The sequence below is a fragment of the Trachinotus anak genome, unplaced genomic scaffold (assembly GCF_046630095.1).
Source record: "Trachinotus anak isolate AG129_WGS33_773 ecotype Australia unplaced genomic scaffold, CSIRO_AGI_Tana_v1 ptg000021l, whole genome shotgun sequence".
NCBI lineage: Eukaryota > Metazoa > Chordata > Actinopteri > Carangiformes > Carangidae > Trachinotus > Trachinotus anak.
The window spans coordinates 20,207,150-20,214,763 of NW_027273872.1; the positions used below are offsets into that span (position 1 = coordinate 20,207,150).

Genomic DNA, 7,614 nt, shown 5'->3' on the forward strand with positions numbered 1-7,614 from the left:
CAACAGTAATAAGTGTGAATAACAAAGATAGGATATGAAATTGTTGTGGAGCACACTTGTGGGTTTTTGTGTTTTTGGCCATTAACTATGTTGCATATATTACTACATATATAATATTACATTATATTAATATATACTATATTACTGTTGACCATTTTCCAAAGAAAACCATTATTTTTTATTTTAAATTTCATCATCTTTGTCAAAGTTGTAGTAATGGGAGGCTGATTTAAAAACGGTGTGATATTTTTTAATGTCAGAGTGTCCTTGAACGCCCCACCATGGAGAGCTTTCAAAATGGTCCCTGCTCGCAACTCTATTAGTGCTGGGTGATAATGGAATTTAGACAAATAACGACAACAAAATGTTCACGGTGGGGAAGAATCTATCTCATTCAGTATTTCACCTCTTTTCGACTCGATGGTCACGGCGTACTCAGAGGGGATGGAAAACCCCAGCTGCATGCTGTCAATTCTAAAACGTGGACTTATCACAGTCAACTTTACATGACATGTAGTTTAATGGGTTAAGATATGCAAAATCCTTAACTTACCACCACGGTTGCAGGTACTGTTTTAATTAAGGCTGACAAGCAATTTAAAAAATTATCTAATTAATTGCATGCTTTCTGTAATTAGACACGTATATAAATATTTACCACAAAAAGTAAGTTAAATAGTTCTCCAAGTCATGCAGTTCCATCAGTGCCCCTGCCCCTGCATAGTTTTTCCTTCATACCGTTTTTTGTGTTGCGTGTTAAAAGTTTCCGGTGGAGTCGGCTAACTAACTGTAGTTTTCCCTGAAAAGGTTGGGCCACGCTGAGAGCAGTACATACAGTACTTCTTCTTTCCAATAAACTGCATGAGCCTTTCCTGTCGACGGGAGCAGGTCTTTGCCATTTTCAACACAAGATCACCCAGTTGTTCCTCATCTGAATTGTCCTCAGCAGAAATGTGGGGCTGTGGTGGCATAGGAGGGTCTGAGCGGCTGTTTCTTTTGGAAATAGAATCAATAGTTTGTTTCTTTGTCATCGAAGGACCAAGCAAAAGTGAGAGCGCTTACACACTGGACACAGGGATGACATCCCTCACAGAATTGTCCACATCCCAGAGTTTTAATTTTTTTTTTACCTATCAAATTTTTAATTAATCAACACTTTATTTTGACAGCCCTAGTTTTAATCAGTTTTATTTTTGCACATTTCCCTTCTTGATGCTGTATGTGTATTTGTGTTTTTTATAAGATGCAGAGAAGTTCTCTCTTCCTTTAACGCAAATTAGTCTGCCCTTTACTTGTCTCTGGAAAATGCTTCCATCCACACAGCCAAACACTGCATTACAGAGTTCATGAAATCATGAACGTAATGTTGTTGGTGTGTGGTATGATTAGATGCAAGTGGCTGTTTGGTTGCTAATCAAGCCCACAGGGAAGAACTAAGTGGATCCTTGTGATCAAGGAATTATTAACCTTTCTCAGGGATCATTAAGTATATTGTTATTTTTATCTGAACAACAAGAAATTAGATCATGTAACACACCACTGAGTTACATAATTGTGGAGTTACTAAGTTGCTGTCAAAGCAGTTGGGGAAGACTTGGGAGGAAAGAATGATTTATTCATAAACAGACAGTTCAGTTTAGTTCACGGCATCATTAATGTTTTATTTATCTGGAAATTGCATGAGGGCAACTTTTGATCATACATGCATGCACATTCACCAACAGAAAGAGAGAGGCTCACTCACACACACACACACACACACACACACACACACACACACACACACTCAGGATTTCACTGGGGTATCACACTTTGTACACAGACAAAGACACCATCCCCTCAGAGGCGTATATTCTGTCAAATCTGCATCTAAAACACAGTCACACGGAGGCACATATGATTCCAGCAGCGGGGAGAGGCTTTTGTTGTAATCAAGCTGTGACAGTATACGAATGTCTTTCATGCAACCATGAATTATACACCAGGCCCAACGCCACATGGGAGATCTACCTGGACCGGAGGTAACGGTGTCAGTAGTTTGACTGGAAAAATAACCGGCTTGCGTCTGCTAGCCCCGAAGTTTAAAGGAGACCTATTGAGAGCTTTCCCTCAGTAATGGCAATCCTATCCTACTATAGGGGTGGTTGCCCTTATAGAGAGAAGCACAGAGAGAGGGAGAGGAGGAGGAGTGAGATGACTAAAGTCTCTCTCAGCTCAGCTGTACTGTTTGGAGTGCAGAGTGTGGTGCCATGGCAACCATGAAGAGACATAGATTTTTCTTTCAGAGCAGTGTGGCTTCACATGAAGTGTCTCTGGTCTGTGACACTGCACTTGAGACTGCACGAAAATGTCGTCTCTGTGATTTTATACCACCAGATATAATGTAAGTCAGGTTACATGTGTGCTGATGATATTGATTTTTTTTTTTTAGTGAACAGTTGCGATGTTTTTGGACTCCTGTTTTTCTTGCTTGAGTGACTAAGAGGCTGCGCGTATGTGTGTGGGCGCGTAGTGAGCACTCTCACAGCTCACCAGCACTGACTTATCTCAGGTTACATGAGGCTAAGACAGCGTCCATGATATCATTCGGCGAACACGTGTGCAGCCACGGATAGGAAGATCACAGCCGTATCTCCAACATATCGATTCCTAACGAGCTGAGAGCTTCATTGTTTCGTGTTTATTCTCCACCACTCTGCTGTGTGTTGCAAAGCAGCCACTTAACCCAGCCGCTTCTTAATGAAACAAGCATGCAGTAAACAATCACAAGGCTTTTGTCAAATTTTCCATAGCGTACTTGAATGAGTGTAATTACCAGCTTTTGCTGTGGTTGCTGCATTATCATAAAATCTCTTTTCAACTCAATGGCATGGTAATCTTGACCTTTAGATGGAGAGAGAGGGGGTTTGCTTTAATAAATAATTTTCTGCTCCTTGCTTAAAGTTTACATAGTATTTTGGCCTCGAAGATAAAAGTGCTCGAAAAACATACAGTCTAACAATCTTGAGGGCATCAAAGCAACAGCACAAGCAAATCAAATCAGAAGCAAACATACCACTTTGCAACAATAGTGGCCACAGCCAATTCTCATCCCCCGGAGCCTAATTTAGCAATGTCGAGACAATGAAGTGGTGGAAAGCTACAAGTACACTCTCAGTGTCAGATAAGTGCATTTTCAAAAAGTGTCTTTTGTTTTCTGCAGCCCGGCGTGCGCTAAAAGCATTGTGTGCTGCACATCTAGCCAATTTGGCATGTCTGCTCTAAGCTTAGCTCAGTTTTAGAGCCGCAGCAGAGGGCCAAAGCTGCCCTTTTGCGTGTGCTTTCAGGAACCACAGTGACCTATATGGAGGCAGAATTACATAAAAAGGTAATCACATTTATGAATACTTTATTCTGGTTAATTACCCTGACGTGCCCACATTATTATGCATGTGTTTAACAGGCTGTTTTTTGCTGAGGAGGCTTTAGGGACTCAAGGCTTAATAAAACTTTTATCAATTCATAACATTTACAAGCAGCTAAGGCAACACTAATTAATAAAAGCCCTGTGATATAAGTCAGCAAATGCACACGCTTTGTACATACACAGCTTGGACACATGACTATAGAGCTGTATAGTTAGATCCCTCTAGAGGTAACTAATGGAGAAGCCCTGCACTTGGTTGTCGTCATATTTGAGAAAAAGACTTTTATTTTGGAGAAATATCAGAAGGGAGCAGCAAGACTAGATCCATTTATTCACTTAGACTTGTATTTGTTTGTTTGAACCTACAGAGGTCTCAGCGTCACACTGTCTCCTCTGTGGTCTTGTGATCATTAGTGGATGCTGCCTGATGTGGTGTTGATATAAATAAAGCCGTGGTGTTATGTTGGGTTTTTTTTTTCTTCATAACTCTGTCATAATTGTCACATCTAGTGAGCTGTGGTCGCTAAGGACGTTTCCTGCCATTCCCCACAGCTGTGGCCAATTAGTCAGCACATACTCACTAACACTTAACTGTGTTATTACACTGATGTGTATGTGTATTTGTATGTGTATGTATATGTGTATGTGTATGTGTATGTGTATGTGTATTTGTATGTGTTTATACACCTCTGCTGTATCGGAGGTTTTGTACTTTTTGCTTGTAGGCTTCACTTTTCCAGCCACTGTCACTCCCATTTTGACCTCTGGATTGATTGGCACAGAATGAATCTTGTCCAACCAGATATGTCGGGAGTGGTTGTGCCAAGTCATTAAGAACATACAGCTGTCAAGCTGATTTTTAATAAGCAAGAAAAAGAAAACGAAAAAAAAAGCGGTGTAGCAGAAAACTCTTTTTCCATCCCTGATTTGTCTTAGAATCACACCATAATTAGGGACCATTTTCTTTCTCATTTAAACCTCTGTAATTCCTAATCCATTGTAATGTGGCCATTACTGGCTCATTTTTTACACTTGCTAAAGTCATTAGTCATTGCTAATTACCATATCGAATAGAGGAGGCCAGCCAGGGGAATTCTAATGAGAGTTTAGTGCTACAGCAGAATCTCTGTGAACTGTGGGTGGAGATCATATAACAAAGGATGAAGATCTGGATCTGACAGACAGACGATCCAATTCATTTTGCTCTTCATCATAACAAAACACACACACCTGGAGAGGCATTGGTCTCTGCCATCTCTGAGCACATGCATGCACTACTGACAGTGGTTGTATATGTTGTACATGTGAAGTAGAACATACTCACAGGCTCTGTGATAAAGGTGGATTTGCATTTGAAGTTAGGAAAATACCTGGATTCATTAAAGCTGCTATGCTGTGAAAGCACTGGCTCATCATGCCAAACCCACAGATAATAATCACCTGGCTGAGCCGTGTCTTACAGTGTCTTTCAGCTCAGTGTTTTGGTTCAGTCTCGCCGCTTCCACCAGCCCCTGTTTCCAGACGCAGCAGCAGCTGTTTTGATGACTCACTACAGGATACTAACCGCATAGTGAGACATGTTGCTCATGCTACACGGGGTGGCCTCTGGCCTCAGTGCATCTGCCCAGCACCAAGAAAAAGAGCACACAAAAGTTGGAGGCTTGCAGGTGAACAGAGTGCAGCTTTTAGCAGCTAGAGAGGCGGATATTTCCCTCGGGGATTAGAGGAGACCAGAGCTTAAAGGAGAGTGAAAAGTGGACATATACAAGTGGCTGTGTTGCTTCCTGCACTGGATGTGTAACTAAGCAACTGTTTGCTAACACTCTCACCTTATCAGCTTTAGGTGATACAGTAAAGGTTCAAGCTTTTATACAGTCGCATAACAAAACTATATCATATGACGTGCTGTCCTGGAGGAACCTTTTATAAGGTCATACTTGCAGACATGATACAGTAGAAGTATATTTGATTAGTAACTAAACTTTGCCCAATTTTAAGAGAGTTTATTAATAATGTTTACTAGGGTATTGATGCTGTTTTTCATAATGTGTATTAATCCCTAAATTTTATTCTACACATGTAATCTGTAACATGTGGGAATCATTATATAGTAATTTAGCTATTCAATGTGAAAAATTCAGTGTCACTACTCTCAAATCGTCTACCCCTGTGTATGAAACTGTTATATAGTAAATTCATGTTTGTTAATTGTCACTTGCTATTGCACATCGGGTGATGCGATTGGTTACCGTCTCACAGCCTCTTTCATGTAAGATGGCTCCTTATTGTTAAAAACTATTTGCCCGATGAAGGTCCAGCACCACAACGTTGCAAAATTGTTTAAATGTTTTTAGTGTAAGTCAGTTTGCAGGATTTTTTTAATTTTAATTTTATTACTTGCGTTACCTAAAATTGCTGACAGCTAAACCTAAATGAATCAAATAAGGGATTTGAAAGGGTTCCAATTTTATTACTGGATTCAAATCAGAGAAAATACTATTAAACTCAAACCCTACTATATATTTCTTTATCAAAATCTGTTATTCAACTAATTCTTTTGTCTTGATCACATGTTTCAAGAGACTAGAGTGATGTCTTGAAAATGTATTCTTGAGTCAGATTTTATTCTGAGCAAAACAGGCAGATTTAGAGGCTTCAACAGGTAATTCTTCAGTATAGCTGCTTCTTAAATGATTTCAACAGTCCAAATATCAAAAATCATTTCAGCACTAATGATATGCACATGCAGTTGTATTGTATTCATGTACACGTCACTGCTGTTGAGCTGGTGCTTGTGCTGCTCCCATTACCGTTCTTTCTCATAGTAATGCAATGAAAGAGGCAGAGTGAATAATTGATTAATCATTGCCTTAACAAGACTATGAAATTACAGTGCTACTTGGACGATTTCCCTTACTGTAATAAGACAGCTTAGTTAATGTTTCACCAAAGCACCAAGGTTGGCTGCTGTGCAATAATGTATGAGGAGCGGAAAGGAGGCTCGAAGGAAGCGAGTTCAAAAGGAAACAAACAGAGACAAACAGGTCTGTGTTTGCCAGTCGCTCTGCTCAACTAGGGAGGAAGACTGCTGCAGAAGAACCAACACACACCCACACATCCACACACACACACACAGCCCCTTTATTTCTCCTCATCCCAGTCACATAGCATTGGTGACCCGGTTATTCACACAGACACACTCACACACACACACACACACACACATACACACATTTACATTGTCCTTAGGAAAGAAGTGTTTGCATGTATGCATGTATCTATGCGTGCGTGTTAGTGTGTGTGTGTGTGTGTGTGTGTGTGTGTGTGTGTGTGTGTGTGTGTGCATACTTGAATGCATCGGTGTCAGTGCCAAGGTGTAGGCCATTGTTGTCTTGGCTGAAAAAACAAACCCCTGTCAGAGCCTCAAGCACATGGAGAGACAGGAAGAGAGCACAGCGGAGACGCAGGGTGGATGGAGGGGAAAGGAAGAAGAAAAGCGAGGAAAGAAAAAAAAAAAAGGACGGCTGAAGGAGAAGGATTAGACAGCTGTTTACTGCCATCTCTGGAGGCCAGCAGCAGTCAAAGCTAAGAAGTTTGTCAGCCTCTGGTGGTACTATCCAGTTTACTTTTCATCTCTGCCATTTCTCTCTCTCACTCACTCACTCTCTCTTGTATGGCTGTTTCACCCTTACAGAACACTCTTTCCCTCTTCTCCCCCAGTCTTAGGGTGGCTCTTTGTTTATCACGTTGTTCCCTTTTTCACAGAACTAAGAAGTAATTAGACGCAACTCAAACAGCAGTGTAGTGCACTGAGTATTGTAATCGTGATTGTGAAAGAACCAAAGACGTCTGCAAACGTTTGAAGCTTTACACTCACTTTCACTTTATTTGTTTCTGTCCCCAAACTGTCTCCAGGTAAAATGCATATTCAATCTGCTCCTGGAGACAAGAAGCATTCTGGGCTGATATCACCTGTCAGCCAAGATGAATAATTGTCTTTTTCTTTTGCTGTTGTAGGTGAAGGCCCCCTTGTCTGTTTGATAAGTTAATTCTTTGTCTTGACAGAAAGTTAATTGGACACTATATTGATGATGGAATAATAATTTCATCCGTTTTTGTTTTGTTTTTTTCACAAAATTGCCAAACTTCACTGGTTGCAGCTGCTAAAACATGAGATTTTGCTGCTGTTCCTTGAAATATATTAATGA

The 7,614-nt window shown here is 40.5% G+C and overlaps 1 protein-coding gene across 5 annotated transcripts in view; it reads left to right on the forward strand.

Moving 5' to 3' along the window:
- Nucleotides 1-7,614, forward strand: part of gria1a (glutamate receptor, ionotropic, AMPA 1a) — a 70,420-nt gene that overhangs the window by 43,107 nt on the left and 19,699 nt on the right. The window lies entirely within an intron of this gene.